The following is a 23250-nucleotide window of genomic DNA, read 5'->3' as shown; positions in this document are numbered from 1 at the left end:
CAAATTTGCCTTCTTCCTGTTCATATCATCTATGCCTAACATAATGCCAAGAACATAACAGGGCCCCAGTAAATTTATGTTGATTGAGCAAATTACCTCCATAACAAGTTTATTTACCAAGTACACTGAGTTAGAGTATATGTATTTACATTTGGTAATACAAATATTTTACTCAGATATTTGAATTTTACCTAATTAAAACTAGACAAATATATACTTATGAAAAGAAAATATATCCCACTTATAGCTAAACATGATTTGAAATAGGTATACATTTTATATATGTGACACATATATAGATATATATGTGTATTTATATGTTTGTGTATATAAATACACACAATGCATACACACATATTTTAGTTTGATAAGTTATATTAAAATAGTCTAAACGAAAATATTTTGTAAACATTGATACACATTTTACAAATACAAGCATCTAAAGATAGGATGTAATTTTAGTCTAATGCCATGTATGTATGATTTTGTAGATTCAATCACAAAGAATCCACATAAAACAAGATAAGATATGAAAAAGTATATCACTATTGAAAATAATGAAACCTTATAATAAAGTGTAATCTGAATTGTGGTATTAATATAAATGTTTGCTTGCATAGTACCTAAGGTTTCTGAACCAGTAATCAAACTCTGTAATTAAGTCATGCAATGAAGAGGATGGAAATGCAGTTCAATTAACAAGATTCTTTTTTTCTGCTACATTTGCTCCTTTCTCCTTGGTCTGTCACTTGATATTGTGTTCTGTTTTATTTATGTCACATTAACTGATAAAAATCAACTGAAAGCTGAAGACACTGGGAAACACCTGTCACATTGTTGAATTGCTCTAAATATAACCTGATAATGAATGATGCACTTTGAAACTGCATCCATATGCTTTTATCTGGGTAAATATTAGCATCACATAATATAACAATTTGGAAATTCAGTTGCAATTTTTTACATTAGCATACTTAAAATGTGACATTATACTTATCTACTGATAATTATACAATTATTCAATTAGTTTAGTGATCAATGGATTCTGTAAACATATGATGAGCCTTTAGGAGCTATCTGCTTTAATGAAATCGTAATTGAAACTCCCCTATCCTAGAGTAGCTTATAATCAAACAGCAGAGTCAGATATGTATATAATTAATTATAGAATACAGAATGAAGCGAGATCAAAGATGGAGTTAGAAAAAAGAGATGATGGGAATGAAAGTGAGGTAAAGATGATATTGTGATAGGAGAAATTATCTAATTATAAAGAATTTATTGCTCACGCAACAAAATTCTGGGGTATTAGACAAAACAGTTTAATAAGCATTAGTGTTAGATATTTGCCTAAAGGGATTTTTACCTCTCCCGCTGGCATCTGAGCCTGCTCTGGCTGGGAAAATTGAAGAAAGGAGTGAATATTTACAAATGTTTTCTCTAACCAAGTCAGCTGCCCAAGCCCTGAGAAGAAAGTGCTGGGAAATGAAGTTCCACTCTTAGATCTCCTTGGGTAGTCAACGGGGTAGCCTAAAAGCCTAAAATCATTTGAGGGAATGATTGCATTGAATGTGACCATTTAAAACGAATGAAGACAGAATTACTAGGTCATAGTCTTTTGGGTTCTCTGATGGCACAGATGTTAACACTTTTAATTATCAATCATGGGAAAAAAATGAGAGGTTTTTAATGAGAGGATAGGACAGAAAGACTGACAGTAGAGGCATTTAAGATTCTAAAGACAATGTCTATTATTCAGTGAATAGGGTATTTTGGAGTTTCAACAATACATATGCAAGTTTCCATGCCATTGACTGAATATCACCACTTTGAGGAATTTCATAATACAAAAGCAAGATTACCTCTGAAGCCAACTCTCCAGTCTTTATTTAAAATGTATTAAATATGAATAAGATCTATCAGGGAATAGAATATACTTATGAAAGTTTCTTTTTAATGTCTTCTGAAATTTTCATGGCAAAACTTGAAGCTGTTTTTTTGTTTTCTACACCACACAGAAAATCTAATTCTAATCCTCCTGCTAACATATAATCTTTCCGTTCACACACCCACAAACACAAATATAGAATATAAAGAAAATTGCTATTTTGGTAAATAAACCCCAAATTTTAATAACAGATAAAATTACATTGCCTTTTTGCTATATTGACAATTGGCTTGCCTCTCCTACCTAAAATTCAGAGATGCTCAATTTCAGATAAACTTAGCATGTTTACAAATTACTCAATGAATGATTTCTATCATAGATATTTTGTGACATGTAACTCTACAATATCAACATATTTTTAGAAAAAATGAAACATTAAATAAACTACCTTAATTGATTTGGCATGACATATCAAATAAGTGTACATTTTAGAAATATGTCAAATATATTATACACAGATATTTTATTTTTAACCATAGCTAAAGATCAGAGATTTATGGACAATGGCATTTTCAATATATCTGCCAGTTAACATTATTAACTAGATGGAACCCATTCTAGTAAATGAAGTATCCCAAGAATGGAAAAATAAGCACCACATGTACTCACCAGCAAACTGGCATTAACTGATCAACACGTAAGTGGACATATAAGAATAACATCTATCAGGTGTCAGGCAGGTCAGGGGGGAGGGAATGGGTATATACATACATAATGAATGTGATGTGCACCAACTGTGGGATGGACACGCTTGAAGCTTTGACTGGGGGGGGGGGGAGAGCAAGGGAAATATATGTAACCTTAACATTTGTACCCCTATAATATGCTGGGGAAAAATAACAAAATGAATATGCAAAGCACATGATGTTTCTTTTATTCAGGATATTCTTCCCCTCATTTGGATAGTAGATTTATATTTGTGTCAGACATAACAAATAGCGTATCTGTTTTTCAGTGAAGATTTTCATAAATCTCTCCTTCTAGAATAATAATAACTCCCCTTTCTTAGTAACTACCCTCTCTTATTCCTTTATCATGATGCACTGGTGATTATCTTAGATTATTGATTAATTGATTAGTTGATTGATAGTTCTTATCAATCCCCACAAAAAACTAAGCTCCTAGGAATAAGGAGTTTCTTTGCATTTTTATCACTGCTGTACCAGAGGTAGTCCCTTGGATATGGTAGTGTTTAAGGAATATTTTTGAATAAATAGAAACTGCAATATATTATATATTTAACTATAAATATATAATATATATGGTTAAGTTTTACTTAATGTTTAGTTTTGTTGTACAAGTTTCAATGATTAGTAAAACTCATATGAACCACTAGAAAGTAAAATATTATTAAAACAATTTAAGGAAAAATGTTTACTAAAGTAGAATATAATTCTGGCATGTAAATTAGAAGATCTAAGGTTTTTCAACGTATTTACTAAACTTGAAAGAAAAATAAGGATAAAAATTTCTATTCTCTAAAAGCTTCAAATTCATAATTTAGAATGGTCTCTAGACTTTTAAAAAATTCACTCAAAATATTTTAATTATTTAGAAATATGGATTTATATATAGTCATAAATTAAATTATATATAGCAATACTACTGTGCTATTATATTAGATAATTTGCATTATCTTATAACTACAATGTTTACTGTTATATTAGCTGTGTTTATGACCATTAATATCACTAATTTCTATTTTCCTCAATAATCTCATTAAAATGGAAAAATACTTTATGATTGAGAATTAGAGATTTGTTTTTATCACAAAATGAACCTTGGGACTAGTGCATTTAAAGGCTCATGTTCCTAAACTAAAGTACCTTGAAATGACTAAAAACTTGGGTATAGCTATTTTTTTCCCTGAACAATCAAATGAAATTATTAAAATCTTTATTGTTCCCTTTCTTTCTTACATACTTCCAATTATATATCTTAGTTTTCTTGAATACTTTCATATGTGGAGTTCTCTCTTTAGAGTCAATATAAATAACTGTAGAAAAGGTATTGAGCTATATAAAAACAGCAAAATGTATTGTCTGAGAATAAATATTTTCTTAGTTTACTCTTATGTTCAAATACTTGGCAAAGGAAATATAATCCTAGTTCATTCTTGCAATGATTTGGTCTTCTGTAAGTGTCTATAATTAATGACCAGGAAATCATGAAGCAATATTATTTTATAATATATGGGGAAAAAGTACTACATTATATGGTAACATACTTAACTTTATTGTGTGGTGAAATATCTATATTTTCTGATTATATAACTGTGAAGTTAGTATAGGTCTTACATAGAATTATTTTGAAGAATTATATTAGCAAAAGTCAATAATTCTGCCTCCCACTTCGTTGTCTAATCATTAAATATTGTTAAGATGTTATGTATTATACAGTACTAACACATTCTATTATAATAAATAGAAGATATAAATGACACAGTTTTAATCTGTAATTCTTTACAATATATATTGTTACAGTCTCACAATTAGATAAGAAAAATCTTTTTTAATATTTGCAGTAAAACTATTTAATATCCCAATGCTCTGTTAAGTATTTGATTGTTTGATTTTCAAATCACTGAAATGAACTTTTAAATTAGATTTGGTAATTATAGGGAAAAATTCTTCATATGTATAATCAACTTCTTTGTTTTGGTTATTTGAAGATATATCTCACTAGTTCCCAATACACTCAAACATTCATGAATGAGTTTGCATAAAGTCAGCTGTGACTCTAATCTTCTTTGTTTCTGCCCATGTCATATTAAAATAATATCCCCAGCCATCCAAATCATACACAAATGATAAATGACAGATTACATTTTTCTTATTATTTCTAACTAAGAATACAAAATGTGTGTATCAGTAGTCTGGGTTTTACTAAACTAATAGGTGATATTGGGGGAAGAAAGAAAGAGGTTCCTTCCCCACCAAGAAATTGGCTTATGCAATTGTGGGGTCTAGTGTATCTGGGCAAATCTGCAGGGCAGGCGAGAGGCACACTGGAAACAAGGGTAGGAAAGGTGAGCAGATAGAATTCTTTCTTCCTCAGGGAAACCTCAGTTTTCGCTCTAAAGATCTGTCAACTGATTGAATAAGACCCACCCAGGTTATTGAAAATAATCTCCACTTAAACTCGACTAATTATATATGTTACCCACATCTACAAAATACATTCAGAGCAATACCTATACTAGTGTTTAATTGAATAACTGGGTACTATAGTCCAGCCAAGTTGACACATAAAACTAAGAATCACAACATGTGAAAAAATATATATATTTTTCTAAATACATATAGTATTATGTTATTGTGTGTGTGTGTATATATATACACAAAAAATAAGTAGCTATTATATATATGTGTGTATATATATATATATATATATATATAAAATAGCTACTTATTTACCTTGTACTAGGAAAAAATTTTTTACTGCCACTTATTCAACACATTGTTGAGAATATTTATGGATTATTTATTGTTCATTTTTTACTTATGTAGTTCTTAGAAAGCGTCTCAAGTAGAAAAAAAATTCACATCTCCACCAGAAGCAAACAACAGCAAAAACAATTGTTAGTTATGATGCATGAATCTGATTAGATAAGTCAAGAATTTTAAAAGAATTGATTATTTTGATACTTATGGATTATATATTGAACATAATGCTTTCAGTAACAAAATGTCTTCAAGTTACAAAACAATTTGAGGTTAGCTATACAAAACCAAAACAAAACAAAAATAAAAAGCAAACAAGCAAAATTACATTTACTATAGTAGAGAACACTAAGCCTTCTCAATGCTAATACTTGGGATTTTTAACTTTATGACATGGAAATTTTAGATATCTGGAATACTGAATAATAAGATGCTATTATGTTGTACTGTTATTATATTCTATTGTTATTACAGATAAATAAATGATTTATTTTCATCAAATTAACTGAATGAAAAGTACATTGGCTGTAAAATCACAGTATATGTATTACCATTTTAAGTTAGTAAAATGAATGTAATATATAAATCTTGACTCATCACTGAGGGAAAAAAGCAGATTAACTATTTTATTTTCCCTAGAAAAACTAAAAATCATCACAAATTAGTATTGGAGTCACATTGATAGTAATACTTACTGGGTGCCAGTCAGGTGGCGGTGTGGGGGCATGGGGGTGGAGTTGGTGGGAGGGTATACCCACAGCTAATGGAAATGGGGCACACTGTATGGGGGAAGGACATGCTTGTAGCTCTGGCTTGGGCAAGGCAAATGCATTGTATGTAACCAAAATATTTGTACCCCCATAATATCCTGAATTAAAAATAAATAAATAAAGATAAGAGAAAAAAGAAAGAAAAAAAATCTTATGCAATAGTGAAGAACTTACTTTTAAGTTAATTTTCTACCCATCATTCAATATATTTATAGTATCTTTTAAAAGTTAAATATTTTTATGAGTATAATTTAAAACTTTGAGTTATTTAATGAAGCTAAAAATTTAAAATCTTGAACAGTTCCCATTTCTGGCACCATGGGAATAAATAAACAACATTTTTAATAATTTCATCATGCCAGATTATATTTAAGGCACAAAAAATTGGTGGCTTGTGAACTTTCGTTTCAAGTAGCATGCATTGGAACACATTGATTTTATTCTTTAAGATAATGTTCAGTTTATCATTTAAACTGCAATAATAGACCCTTTTTTTTACTATTCCTTTTCTTGAATTCAGGTTTTTTGATTTCCTTTTAATTTTATGTTAAAGGAAGTTTTGTTTTGCCATTCATTAAAAAAACGATAAAGTTTTATAGTCTCTTAATTTAGTCTGAGGAATAATAATATGGAAAGAATCTAGTATTCATTGAAGGTGACTGGGATGGAGTTTTAAGGAAATAAAAATATATACATTTATATATAGCTCCATTCCTTCCTCCAGTGACAACTACACAATGTAACCATAAATTACAATCCTTTCAGTTCTTCATTGCATGAGTAAAAGGGTGTGAGAATGTTCATTCAGTTGGGAAATCAAATTGACTTCATAAAACCACAGTGAAATGGTGGAAAATGCTACATACTTACTGTTTTGAAAATATATTTAAATTTATGTATGCATTTCCAGAAATATTCATCTCATCTCTCTACACATATAATAAAAGCAATTTATTCCAATATAAATCATTTTGCTGTCATTCTGATATCCTTAACTAAATATTCAAATTTAGTTTATGTTCTAATATGGGAAACTGAGTCATTTTGAGATTATCACGAGTTTAATTTTACTTATTATATTATTTCCATGGTCTTTTTTTTTTAATGTGCAGGAAAATAAGTAACTTTCTGTCATCCTACCTTATCCTGATCTGTTTAAATACACTGATGCAAAGATCTATTTGAGAAAAATCTAGGTGTCATTGCATGTATGCTTTAATGAGTTTAAGTAGGTAGGACATAAAATCACCTACATGTAGTTTAACCAGTTGTAGTGAATGTATTTGAAAATGAATTCCTGATACTTTCTTTTGAAATATACCCCAGGCAGTCTTTACCATGTCAGCCAATGGCAGCTGTACCTTTCTAGGTTTTCAGGAAGAAAAAATATATATTAAATATATAGAAATTATCCTGATGTCTCTCTTCCTTTCCACATACTATTAGTAAATCCTATTCACTTTACCTTCAAAATATAGGCATTCTTCAGTATTCATAGCAGATTGGTTTTAGGAGCCTCCTTCATGGATACCAAAATACATGGGAGCTTAAGTCCCTTTATGAAATGGCATAATATTTGCCTATAACCTATGCACATGCTTTCTTACACTTTAAATCATCTCTAGATTATTTATAATATAATGTGAATACTATGTAAATGTTGTTATTCTGTATCATATAGGGAGTAATGACATTAAAAAAATGATTTACTTGTTTGTTATGGATGTAACCATCGTAGGCCTAACTATATGGTACACATCAAAAGCAAAATAATATTTTATGAATTTTTTTCAAATATTTTCAATTTGAAGTTGGTTGAATCAGTGGATATAGAACCTGTGAGTATGGAGGGCCAACTGTACAACCAGAATCCAACCAATTTACAGATTATCATATATATTCATCAATATAACTCCACTAGTATGGTAAAAATACTACCTGAACAAAATCTTATAGTTAGGAACTGGTGGAGCTACGGATTTAAAAAAAAGAAGTCTGACCAGAGCACAATGTAAAAGTACCCATTAACCATCCCACTTTATCCTCCCCTTGCCACTACGCTTCCCATCCTCTGGCAACCATCATTTTACTGTTTCCTTAAGATCAATGGTTTTGAATATTTAGCTCCCACATGAATGAAAACATATGAGATTTGTCTTTCTGTGTTTGGCATATTTCACTTAATATTATATAATGTTTTCCAGTTCCATCCACATTGTTGCAAATGGCAGGATTTCATTCTTTTTGTGTCTATATAACATTCCATTTGTATATATGTACCACAGTTTCTTTATCTATTCATCTGTTGATGGACACAGGTTGATTCCATATCTTGTCTATTGTGAACAGTACTGCAATAAACAGGGGAATGTATTTGTCATTTTGGTATACTGCATTCCTCTCCTTTGGATATATAACCAGCAGTGGGATTGCTGAGTCATATGGTAGTTCTAATTTTAGTTTTTTGAGGAAACCCCATACTGTTTTTCATAGTGATTGCACTAATTTACATTCCCACCAACATTTTCTGAGTGTTCCTCTTTCTTCTCATCCATACCAGTATTTCTTATGGCCTTTTGATAAAAGCCATTTTAACTGGGATGAGATGATATCTCATTGTAGTTTTGATTTGCATTTCTCTGATAACTAGTGATGTTTGACATTTTTTAATATGCTCATATTAATATGTTGGTCATTTGTATGTTTTCTTTTGTGAAATGTCTATTCAGATATTTTGTCTATTTTTAAATCAATTATCTAATTTTTACCTACTGGGTTCTTGGAGCTTCCTGTCAATTCTAGTCATTAACCCTTTGTCAGTTTGGTAGTTTGCAAACATTTTCTCCCATTCTTTTGATTGCCTCTTTTCTTCATTGTTTCCTTTGCTATCCAGAAGGTTTTTAATTTGATCTAAGTCCAATTGTCCAATTTTGTTTTGGTTGCCTCTGTTTTGGGGTATTACTCAAGAAGTCCTGGCCCAGACCAATGTCCTGAGCATTTTCCCAGTGTTTTCTTTTAATAGTTTCATAATTTCAGGTCTTAGATTTAAGTCTTCAATCCATTTTGATTTGATTTTTCTGTATGGTGAAAGATAAGTGTCCGGTTTCACTTTCTGCATATAGATATTCAGTTTTCCAGCACCATGTATTGAAGAGACTGTCCTTTCCCCACTGTATGTTCTTGGTACCTTTGTCAAAAATGAGTTCACTATAGATATGTGGGTTTATTTCTCAGTTCTCTATGCTGTTCCATTGGTCTATATATCCCTGGAATGAATCCCACTTGATCATGATGAATAATCTTTTTAATGTGTTGCTAAATTCAATTTGCTAGTATTTTGTTGAGGATTCTTGCATCTATGTTTACCATAGATATTGGCCTATAGTTTTCTTCTTTTTGTTGTGCCTTTGTCTGGTAGGGTATTTGTCTGGTCTGTTTTCATACTAACGCCATGCTGTTTGGTTACTATAGCTCTGCACTATAATTCGAAATCAGGTAATATGATTTCTCAAGTTTCACTCTTTTCCTCAGGATTGCTTTGGCTATTCTGGATCTTTTGTGGTTCCATATAAATTTTAGGATTTTTTTCTAGAGAATGTCATTGGTATTTTGATGGGGATTGCATTGAATATATAGATTGCTTTGGGTACTATGGACATTTAAAAAATATTGATTCTTCCAATACATGAGTATGGAATCTTTTTCCATTTTTTATGTCCTCTTCAATTTATTTTATCAATATTTTATAGTTTTCATTATAGAGATCATTACTTCTTTTTTTTTTATTTCGGCATATTATGGGGGTACAGATTTTAAGGTTTCAATAAATGCCCTTCCCCCCTCCCCCCACAAGTCTGAGTCTCCAGCATGACCATCCCTCAGATGGTGCGCATATCACTCGTTATGTATGTATATACCCACTGATCATTACTTCTTTAGCTAAGTTTATTCCTAGGTATTTTATTTTATTTGCAGCTATTGTAAGTGGGATTTCTTTCTTGGTTTATTTTTTAAATTGTTTCTGTTGACATATAGAAATGCAACTCATTTTTGTATGTTGATTTTATATCTCACAACTTTACTGAATTAGTTTATCAGTTCTACTATATTTGTGGTTTCAATTTGTTTCTCTAGATGTTAATATATGATTATGTTGTCTGCAAACAAGGATAATTTGACTTCTTCCTTTCCAATTTAGAAGCCCTTTATTTATTTCCTTTGTCTGATTGTTTTAACTAGAACTTCCAGTACTATATTGTATAGCAATGGTAAAATAGGGCATGCTTATTTTGTTCAAGATCTTAGAGAAAAGGCTTTCAGTTTTTCCTCATTCAATATAATACTCATTATGGGTCTGTGGGTCTATCACATATGGCTTTTATCATGTTGAGGTAAATTTCTTCCATACTCAATGTTTTGAGAGTTTCTGTCATGAAGGAATATTGAATTTTATCAAATGCTTCTTCAGTATCAATTGAAATGATCATATAGATTTGTCCTTCATTCTGTTGATATGATGTATACTTGTATATCTCCACCTGAGGAATCCATATTCTGCTCGAAATCAACTCCAGTCATGTCTTTCACATCTTTGTCCTCTCTCTTTCATCTTTAATACTTCAATTTCCTTTGATTTGGCTCTGTGGAATGTGGTTTTCTCCCTTAATTTTCCTTCTAACTTAGATATTTATAATTCTCACTCCATTGTCTTCAATATTTGGACATATACTAAGGTTTTACTTTATGCTTCTTTCTTTTTATGCACTTGCATGTCGCCTCTTAATCCTCTCAGCTGGTTTTAGAATGTAAATATTATCTCAATTAAATGATATAAAATTTAGCTTCCACCTCAAATTCTAAATCAAAGGACTCCTACCTTGGTTCATATAAAATGAAAAGCTCTGCCAGATACACAGATGAGGTGAATGGACATATGTGGCCATAGCATAATTGTCATACTCATATGTTGGTCAGTTCCACTTGTAGTAGCTATAGGTGTATGAGCTTTAAAGTCAAATATTCTTGTGCCATTTACCATCTGAGTGACCCTAAGTAAGTTAGTTTCCTCAACTAAATCTTATTTTTCCTGCTTGTGAAAATGTAGAAAATAATGCCTGGTAGGGTGCATTGTTGTATAAGTGGTGAGTATACATTATTGGTAACATCTCAGAGTGGGATTCACAAATTTCTGAAAGTCAGGCTATGAATAAAATATTAAGCATCCCACAAATAGCAATTTCCTTCCCCCCTACCAACATCAATATGCAAAAAAATATGCCTACCTCACAGTCCAGTGAGAAGTTGGAAATATATGGCTTTCACTTTCTCTAGATCCTGTGGAATTTACTGTGTAGAAAATGCAAGGACTAGGGGCTGGACTGTTAGTTATATTGCAGGATGAGTGCAAAACGTATCTTACATGTAGGCTATGGCTATGACTTGAGGTGTGGCACTAAGAAGTACAGCACTGTGTCTTTCATTTGGATTGTGCCAAGGGCATTGTATTTTTAATACATTTCTGAGTATCTCTTTCAAGATTTATGTTCCTTTCTCTTCATTTAATTTCAACTGGTTTGAATCTTAAAGCTTCTAGATTTGAATGCACCACATTTGTAAAATTGCTATATTATGACAAATAATCAAAAAAGCTAAAACATCTTTTTTCTCTTTTATAAAGAATTTTCTGTAGTCTAACTTTGACACATTACATGATTGCCTGTCTAAAACTCTTTGTCTGTTTAGATTATATTATGAATATTGTTCTAAATTATAAAATGCTTAAATCAAAAGGAATACAATAAAAATGTACTTAATTTTTTATGTTTTGTCTGTTGCTTTTGTAAAGGAATTTTCATGTCAATAAGCCTGTATCCTAGGAAGAAATGCTAAGCATTTGATAGCTTGCTTATTTTGCTTGAAGATAGAAAGTCTTTCACATACACATTGGGGGCTTGCAATCTTTAAAATTATCTAGGGCTTGGAACTATCATTTCATGAAACAAGGAGGATGTTTACTCTGCCTGAAATGTACGGTACTTAACATGGCAGTCAGTACAGGCAGTATAAGTGACCTTTCTCTGGGTGAACGGCTCAAGTGTATACATGAATTAATTTACTTCTCCAGAGAATGATCACTGAGCAGCTTCTTATTAGTCAATTTATTCATTTTATTAAAGATAACTAATCATATTGTATTTTGAAGAACTCTCTTACTTATTAATTTGAGCCGAAAACTCCAAGAGAGCCACTCTACCTTAGGTACTGAAATTGTGTGCAGAGAATTAGACACTACGCTGCTATGCATGTGCACTGATTAAGTGTGTAGAGAGAATATAAACTTTCAACTGCTGTATTCTATCTAGGTACAAATGAAGATAAGCCCTTAATCTTTAAGGAATACAGAATATGTACTTAATTGACCAAAAATGCACTTCCTTCCAATAGTATATTTTGTAAAGTGATTATTAAGGCACATGGAGAATGGAAATATGATTTATTAGATAATGTGGATTGTTTTGATTTTAGAAACATTGTGAGTTAAACAGAAACATATTTTAGCTGCATTAGACTTTAATATTATATTGCTTTGAAATAGAAGTGTTTCTTTTTTACAAGAGAGCTTCAATGTAATACCCTATGCTTAATTTGAAGTACAGTTCTTTTTGCCGATAAGCTATTTGCAGAGAAATGTATAATATATATAAGAGACAGTGTTTTTTAAAATTTATTATTTCAGAATATTATGGGAGTACAAATATTTTGGTTACATAAATTGATTTTGTATCATTCAAGTCAAAGTTATAAGTGTGCCATCCCCCAGATAGTGTGCACTGTACCTGTTAGGTATGAATTTACCCATCCCCTCCACCTTCCTCCCACTTGCTTGATTCCAATGAATGTTATTTCCCTATGTGCACATAGATGTTGATCGATTAGTAAGATAAAGTGCTTTAATATAATTTTTTTTAAAAAATAGTGTTCGATTTTGGAAAATTTCTGACAAATTATGAGGTGAAGCACCCTAGTGTCTCCAGCATGTTTTGTGAGTGTGGGTTTAAAATCATTATTTGCAGGGGAATTGTCTTAAATTTGTGTTTTCAGAGGCAACACACTTTTATTTTTTGAGAGATTTGGAAAAAAATATGTTAACTTTTGAATCATATGATTATTTAAATAATTAATGTGATGTTGGAAAATTACAGAATACATTTTAAAAATCAGCCCTAATTCTAACTGTTAGAAATAACAATAGATGACATGAAGTCAACCAGGTATATTTTCTACATTTATTCAGATAGAACAACAGAAATGCTTTTATAAAAACAGAAACATATTATGTATGCTAAATTTATCTTTTAAAAATAATAGATAGAGGGAATGTTTTTCGGAGCACAGCCTCAGTATTATGAATGCAGCTGTGCTGCCTTTCCCTGCCTACTGCAATCCTCAGTCCCAGTGTCCATTTAGATATACCATCACGATGTGAGCAAACTCAAGGATTCTGCTATAGACTGGGCAGAGACATTTGTCCCAAGAGTCCCAAACTAGGGCCCAGTTGTGGATAGCCCCAAAGTAAGAGTAAGACAGCATTTTCTTGAGATACTTTGGTGTGTGATGATAACTAAGAAAAAGAACTGCTCAGGCCTGAGCAAATATTTCTAAAGCAACCTACTTGTCAGTAGGTCTCAAATTCCAGTGATTTCAGGACTGTGGACCAGGTTTTGCTCTCTCTACCCTTATGGTTGCTGTCAATGGGACTTTGTAGATGAGGCAACAAAGAAATAAAGAAAACCATTTTCACCACTGCTTAGGATTACCAATATTTACCAGTTCCAATGACTGAATATTTTCATATATATCTTTTGATGTATATTTATGAGTTTATTTAGGATACATACTTAGAAGTGAGTTACAGACTCCTAGTTGTTCTCTGATGTTAATCATATCCTTTTATTAAAGAGTAAAATCAGAATCCCTGATACTTAACTAGATACATGGTCTTTCAGAATAAAAATATAATAATTTGCATCCATGTGTGACTATATGATTAAGTACTGGCCAAGGAGAATCAGAGAGCATAAAGCACTGGTTTGTCAAATTAGTCCCAGATGAATGTTACCTCATATTAAACTTTAAAAGTGATTTCAGGTACACCGGTAATCACAAAACATCATGACAAGAGTGGTCCAAGATTGCCAGTGTGTCTTCCTGGGCTCTTTCTCATTGCACCAGACTTGTCCTAGTCCTCACTCACATATAAGGTATCTACATGATATGTGTAACTGCATTGCTTACACAGAAGAGAGTCATCTCAGTTATGAAACATTTCCATTTTATTTTAACATAGTGACAGAGCTTCAGTGACTTTTCCAGGGAGCCATTGCCCATACAGCCATAGATTTTATATTTGGTTCTTATAAACAATCCTATATAGTCTGCTAAGTAACTCTTCCTGAAAGTGTTCCATACCTACAGACTCTGCTGGTAGCAAATATCATTAGTTTGTTTACCAGGGAGTCTGTGATTTACATGCCTGAAAGAGCATTAAAATACTTTGTCTGCCTTCTTTCGTAAATGCAAACTGGATTCTTAACCTGTTCCTTCCCACATATACAAACAGAGGCAATGCCTTTAAATTCCAGGCAGTAGATTTAAAATTAAAGGATATCCTTCTTTTCTCCTTCCAATCAGAGTATGGAGGTGGTGCATATAGATCCACCAGCCATTTTGGCCCCTGATATGACCTTTTGAATGAAAACTTTGCTGAGTGAAGAAACAATATTAAAAAAGCTCGTGTCCATGTAGATTTCGGGTGGTGACAAATGACTACTAGCGCGCTTACTTCCAGCCTTTTTAAATATAACAGAAAAAAATCTATCTCATTAAACTCTAGTTATATTTTTATGTTTTGAAAGTCTCAAGTGACTCTATTCCTAACTGATAAAAATTTGGAATCTGGAAGTGGAGCACTGTACATGACAGAACCATAAATCTGTAATATTGGAATAATACGAGCATTTGGGTAGAAAGAATCAAGTACTCACATAGTGCAGATTGGCAATCTGATGAAGTCTGTTTTATAATGGAAGTCCTACCCTTACATTTTTGGATATAATTAAAACCAGAATTAGGGATAAAAATTGAAAATTAAAAAAAAATGGTCTTGGTGTCCATTTCTTGCTGCTTCTATTAAAATCCTTAGAGTCAGTCTTAAGGGAGAAATACTTAGAGTCAGTCTTCAAGTGGGGATAGAAGGAAATGGAGCTTTATTTTTGCTAAAGAAAACACACTCAGTGGCTAAATATCATGTAATTTAGAGTCTTGACATGTTGAAAATCAAAGACTTTTCAAAGACCATATCATTATAAGCTATGGCTGTCAATCAACAGACTTAGCAGAATATAAGATTAAATACTTCAGATTTACTTGCAGCCTGGTGTGACCATGTTACTAAATTTTGTCAGAGGAATGCAATTAGATCTATGTATAATTTCTGGAAACTAGCCTTAAACTGATATAGAAGGGACATTAAAAATTATTCTCTTATTTTCTACAGGTTGGGTATGAATGTAATTGCTAGAGCTCCTACAGCGATTTAGGAAATTATCCTGTTCCTTGGGATAAAATCCAATATAGCAGAACAACATGGAATAAGCCTGGAACTTGAAATGACACATCATAGAAGTCCTGGATTTTCATATTTCTTGCGTAATCCAGTGATTAAAATCTAATAATAAATTGCTATTATTTGATTTATTTCTGACTAGTAATAAAATAATACCCAGCTACCGAATATTTGTGAGAAGTAAAATGTTAAATAAATCCTGACATAAAAATGGTAAGGTAATGTTAAGAGAAAACAAGCAGTTGGAACACAGAAATGCACATTGCATTTACATACTCAAAATTTTTGTTAAAAGTATTAAGGATTAAATAGGATAAATTATATGCTGATAAAAGATTAATTCTCCTTTCTAATTAAAAGTCATAAACAAGTATACAGCAGATAAACCAGCTAAACATTTAAAGTCATAATTATTTGAAATGCAAACTTAAATTTACAACAGTATAGTTTATTAGCTAGTTCGAAAAAATATAAATTTGAAAATCTGAAAGATAAATAAAATTACAAGGAATTAAAAACAAAGTGAAATTAAAGACACAACCAAGCACCCAAGCCACATTTTCTTCTGATAATGCATGCTGAATCCTGAATATGTTGAGCTTTTATTTTCATGGCTGCATAGGGTGTAGAAGGCAGGAGAAAAAGTCTAGAGCTCAATGAAGTTTGGTCTAATTGAAAATTAACCAGCATTTAGGATTCAATGGGATATACCCCTTGTAAAAAGTCAAATAAAAAGAAAATCCACAATACAAGGATAGAAAAAAAAAATTCTCATCTCAGTGGATGCTAGAGCATCTTCCAGGACAATTTATAACCACAAATTCATCCTCATAAAATATTGTGGCCCAAATTTATGCTACCTCCTAATGGAAAACATCTCATGGATAGAATTGAATTAAATGCTGAACAAAATAGGTATAGATGGGGCTTACCTAAAAATGATACAAGCCATATATGACAAACCCACAGCCAATGTCATACTGAATGGGGAAATATTGAAAGCATTTGCACTTAGAACCGGAACAAGACAAGGTTGCCCACTATCTCCATTTCTATTCAACATAGTGCTGGAAGTCCTCGCTACACCAATCAGACAAGAGAGTGGAATTAAGGGCATCCAAGTGGGAGCAGAAGAGATCAAACTTTCACTCTTTGCTGATGACATGATATTATACCTAGAAAACCCCAAGAATTCAACCAAGAGACTCCTTGAATTGATAAATGAATTCAGTAAAGTGTCAGGATATAAAATCAATACACAGAAATCGGAGGCATTCATATACGTCAACAACAGTAAAAATGAGAACCAAGTCAAAGACTCAATTCCCTTCAAAATAGCAACAAAGAAAATAAAGTACCTAGGAATATATTTAACTAAGGAGGTAAAAGACCTCTACAGGGAGAACTATGAAACACTGAAGAAGGAAATAGCAGAGGATGTAGACAGGTGGAAGAATATACCATGTTCATGGGTCGGCAGAATCAATAGTGTTAAAATGTCTATACTACCCAAAATGACCTACAGACTCAATGCAATCCCTATCAAAACACCATCATCATTTTTCACAGATATAGAAAAAACAATTTTACACTTCATATGGAACCAGAGAAGACCCATATAGCAAAATCAATCCTAGGCAATAAAAACAAAACAGGAGGTATCAATTTACCAGACTTCAAACTATACTACAAGGCTATAGTAATGAAAACAGCTTTGGATTGGCACAAGAACAGGGACATTGACCAGTGGAACACAACAGAGAACCCAGGCATAAAACCATCTTCATATAACCAACTAATCTTCGACAAAGCAGACAAAAGCATACACTGGGGGAAAGAATCCTTATTCAGTAAAAGGTGCTGGGAAAACTGGATAGCCACTTGTAGAAGACTGAAACAGGACCCACACCTTTCACCTCTCACAAAAATCAACTCACCCTGGGTAACAGACTTGAACCTTAGATGTGAAACTATTAGAATTCTTGAGGAAAACGTTGAAAATACTCTTCTAGACATTGGCCTAGGAAAATAATTTAAGAAGACCCCAAAGGCAATCAAAGCAGCAACAAAAATAAATAAATGGGACATGATCAAATTAAAAAGCTTCTGCACAGCCAGAGAAACTATCAAGAGAGCAAACAGACAACCCACAGAATGGGAGAAAATTTTTGCAAGCTACACATCCAATAAAGGGCTGATAACTAGAATCTATTTAGAACTCAGGAAAATCAGCAAGGAAAAAAATCAAACAACCCTATCAAAATATGGGCAAAGGACATGAACAGAAACTTCTCAAAAGAAAACAGAATAATACAACAAACATATGAAAAAAAGTTCAACATCTCTAATTACCAGGGAAATGCAAATCAAAACCACAATGAGATATCACTTAATTCCAGTGAGAATGGCCTTTATCAAAAAGTCCCCAGACAAAAAATGTTGGTGTGGATGCGGATAGATAGGAACACTTCTACACTGCTGGTGGGACTGGAAACTAGCTCAACCTCTGTGGAAAGCAATATGAAGATACCTTAAAGTGATACAAGTCAATCTACCATTTGATCCAGCAATTCCACTACTGGGCATCTACCCAAAAGATCAAATGGCACTCTACAAAATAGACTCCTGCACTGGAATGTTTATAGCAGCACAGTTCACAATCACAAAGGTGTGGAAATAACCCAAGTGCCCATCAATTCATGAGTGGATTAATAAAATGTGGTATATATATACCATGGAGTACTATTCAGCTTTAAGAAACAATGGTAATATAGCACTTCTTGTATTTTACTGGATAGAGCTGGAACCCATTCTACTAATTGAAGTATCTCAAGAATGAAAAAAACAAGCACCACATGTACTCACCAGCAAATTGGTATTAACGGATCAACACCTCAGTGGACATATTGGAATAACATTTATCAGGTGTTGGGCAGGTGGGAGGGGGAAGGAGGGGATGAGTATATACAAACACAATGAGTGAGATGTGGAATGTTTGGGGAATGGTCATGCTTGAGGCTCTGTCTCGAGGGGGGAGAGGGTGCCTGGGAAATATACGTAAACTTAACAATTGTACCCCCATAATATGCTAAAATAAAAATAATAATAAAAGAAAAATTGCTAAAAAAAATAAAATATTCCTGTTTTAGCATTGGCTTAAATGACTGGTGGAACTAAATGCAAATTATTTCTGGAAGAAAACAACTTCAATCTAGACTTTAAATAATTCTCAGAAGAAAAGGTCAAAGAAATATTGGCTCACTGTCAAAATCACAAATTAAATATGGAAACAAGACACCCTCTGAAATAATTAGGATATATAACTGTTCTATGTTCGTTTATATATGGTTAGTCAGGTATGAACACAAGAGACAAGGAGAGGACAAAAACACAAAATTTTTATTATCACAGGTCCCAGAGAAGGGGTCACAACATGCAAGGCAGGGCATAGTGGAAGTGCCAGTTCGAGTCACATGGTAGAAGACAAGGAACAAGGGAAAAGGCTGAGGCTAGAACCTTCACTGGGGTTTCCTAGGGATAAACAATGCTGGACAGGGTAAACAACTTGAAATTCACTAAATAAATAATTAAATAATTTCAGTGGGCTTTGGGTTATACACATGGCCCTGGGCTGCCTGGAACTTTGCCCTGGGATGATTAGAGGGCAGAGGAATATTTTCTTCTGGGGTATATAGGCCATACAATGGAGATATGGCTCTGGATATTTTCATTTGCATATCAAAGACAAGCTGGTATTATAAATATATTGAACTTTTCTTCTTTTATTCTATGGCCTGGGAAGGACACAGTCATGTCTATGCGTATACCTTAATAAGCAGATCATGTTTTTACTATTTATCCATTACAAAAATAAAATAATTGTTTCTCAAAGATGTCTTCTTGCCTAATTTTTACCTGTTCTATCAGTACATTTATTGTATATTACAAGCACCCAAAATCATTCTATTGTAAGTCTGTGACTAGAATGCTTATGACATCTTTCTTTGCTGCTAATGAGTCTTTGTTTTGAAGAATTATTCCAAAGACCATCTCCTTAAGAACGACTTCCCTAAACCCCACATCCAGACACATACCTACTACCTCCATAACAATTGATAGATTGTCCCATTAACGAAGTACACCCTGTTAGAGTTGTCTGTAATTGGAGTTATTTGTTTGATTTGGACAGAGGTCTGTTCAATCATCTGAGCATTAGTGACACTATTGGATCCATTGTGTTTTGGATTGAGAAAAAGCACTGGGTAAATAGATAACAGCTTCAGACACCAGGAGGTCTAATGTAGTCATTCAGCATTGTGCTTGTGAAATTATGAGAACATAGGTACCAGGAAGAATTGGGAAGCTCATTCCTGATAAACTGAAGCTGACAACTTTTGCAGAATTAACAATTTATTTATTGCCCCATGTAAGTAAACCCAACATTTAACAATACCATGTTTGCATTTTTTTCTATTGCCAAAACTAAATATAGAGTCTTTACATAGTAAGTTGAAAGAAACATTTTTGAAGTTAGTGCCTGATTGCTTGATAGATGTCCATTCAGTAAGCATACATAGCAAAGCAAAATATTTTGAAAAAGTAAACATTATTGGAAATAAAAATGAGAAAATATTAACTACCCTTCAAAGTAGTCCTTTTCACATGCATTGTAAGACAGATGTTTTTCAAGAGAAAATTTAAAGATATCTACTGTTCACATTTAGATTTTATTTTTCCAAAAAAAAAAATATATATATATATATATGAGTGGGGCATGTATGTACCTGAGAGAGACAGAGGGACAAAGAGGCAGAAAGGGATTAGACTTTTAGTATCACTGAATATGCTCTCCAACATAAGACAATGATGATGACATAAGAATATTTTGATGTACTTCCCCTCAGGTAGTGAACTAATATCCACATGTGGATAATAGTTCCAACAATTGATAAATTCAACAATCTTCTTAATATCATTTGGGATGTAAACCTGGGATACTACTCTTAGAATCAATCCTAAAGATTAGAGAAGATTACATATTTGGTTTTTTCATACAAACTGGTTAACTGATGAGTCAAATTCACAATTTTTAAATTATAGATCAATAGAAAAATATTTTGAAAATGACTTTTTAAAAATTTCCTCTTCCTTTTGATCTCGAGAGATATCAGAATAGTGCTAATTATTTAACTTCAAAATTTGAAGTGTAAATGGGTCATCAATGGCAAAACACTTTGCCATAAGTAGCCATCAACACCACAAAAACATATAAAATGTCTAAGAAATTGAAGTGATCCTAAAGTATGATATAGAAACATATCTTTATACAAATTAAGATGAATAAATAAATTGCTTAAGGGCTCATGAAATGTGCCCTGGTTATCTTAACAATGTTTCAAGTCCACTGTTTTAATAAGAATGCTCAAAATCTGATCTTTGATCACATGGTATTTCTGATTGTGAGATTTGTGCATAGCACAAATGAGTCAGCATTTTTATAAATATTCTTTACAGCATATATGAAGATTCTTCCAAAAGTTCACAAAACTGTGTATTATTAAAAAACTATACGTGGATTTCAATTTTTTTGCACCAAAATAAACTTAAACTCACTGTTATAATATGTCTGAGTTTGAGATTCTGATAAAGAAAAGACATCAATTTCAAAAGAATGTCTATCAGAGCATCATTAATGTTGCCAAAATTGAAGCAAGAACAAATTTGAAATTTATGATGAAGCTTGGGTGGAAGAGTGGTGAAATTATTGATGCTTTATGAAAAGTTTATAAGGACAATGCCCCAAAGAAATCAATAGTTTACAAATTGATCACTCATTTTAAGAAGATGAAGCCTGTAACAATAGACCATCCACATCAGATTAAAAAGGAAAATTCATCTGGTTATGCCGTAATTTAAGAGGACCAAAAATCAACAGTATAAACAATAGCCTACACCATAGATTTCTCAATTGGTTCAGCTTAAAAATTTTAACTGAAAAATTAAAACTGAACAAAACATGCCACTCAATGGGTGCCAAAACCATTGCACCCAGATCAGCTTCAGACAAGAGCAGAGCTTTCCATGGGAATTTTAAACAAGCAAGATCAAAATCCTGAAGGTTTTCTTCCATGAATTGCAACAGGAGATGAAACATGGCTTTACCAGCAATTTTCTGAAGACAAAGCATAATCAAAGGAATGGCTACCAAGAGGTAGAAGTGGTCCAGTCAAGGTGAAAACAAACCAGTCATGAAGAAAGATCATGGCAAGAATTGTTTGGGATGCTTAAGGTATTTTGCTTGTTGACTTTCTGGAGGGCCAAAGTATGATAACATCTGCTTATTATGAAAGAGTTTGAGAAAGTTAGCAAAAGATTTGGCGGAAAAACACTCAGGAAAGCTTCACTAGAGAGTCCTTCTCCACAACAGTGCTCCTGCTCATTCCTCTCATGGAACAAGGGCAAATATGTTTGAGTTTAAGTGGAAAATCATTAGACATCTACCATACAGGCCAGATTTGGCTTCTGACATTTTTTTTTCCTAATCTAAAAAAAAAAAATCTTTAAAGGATAATCACTTTTCTTCAGTTAAAAATGTGAAAGTACTACATTGATATGATTAAATTCCCAGGACACTCAGTTCTTAAGGAATACACTAAAGGCTTGATATTATCACTTTAAAAAGTATCTTCACCTTAATGAAGTTTATGTTGAACTTTTTTTATTTGCCTTAGTTTTGTTGTTATTGTTGTTGTTTTTACTGTTATAACAAAATATCATAGGCTGGATGGCTTAGACAACAGATATTTCTCTTAGTTTTAGAGGCTGGAAAGTGAAAGATCAGAATAATAGCAGATTTGGGTTTTGATAAAGGCCCAAATTCTGGCTTTCTGATGATCACTTTCTTGTTGTATCCTCACAAGTCAGAGAAAGAAAGCTCTGATGTCTCTTTTTATAAGGGTACTAATTTCATCATGGGGACTCCCCCTTCCTGACTTCATCTAAACATAATTAGCTTTCAAAGGCTTTACTCCCTAACACTATGACATTTGGAGATATGGTCACAACATATGAATTTTGGCAACACATTCAGTTCATAAAAAACTTGCCATTTTGATATATCAGTAGGAGCAAGTAGAAAAAAAAGACGAATATTTTCATACTAGGTTCTGAATGTATTTGAAGTTACAAGTATATTTCTCATTAAAAGTACATTATAACATAGAGTCTTTATTCATCCACATATTAACTATGAAATCAAAATGTATACTAAAGAAGAAGTCTTTTTTCAATATCAAAATCCACTCAATGTTTCCCTGCTTAACATGATTAATGAATTAAATTATTATAAGCATAATATTTTAGGCAATCACTCCTTTTAAAAATAATTTTCAAATTTATTTTTATTAAATTATAATGCAAAATACTTTTTAAAAATATTCTATCCTAAATATATAAGCCACTAAC

This window comes from Microcebus murinus, chromosome 13 (genome assembly GCF_040939455.1).
Source record: "Microcebus murinus isolate Inina chromosome 13, M.murinus_Inina_mat1.0, whole genome shotgun sequence".
NCBI classification, from domain to species: Eukaryota; Metazoa; Chordata; class Mammalia; order Primates; family Cheirogaleidae; genus Microcebus; species Microcebus murinus.
Note: the sequence above shows the minus strand (reverse complement) of the source record.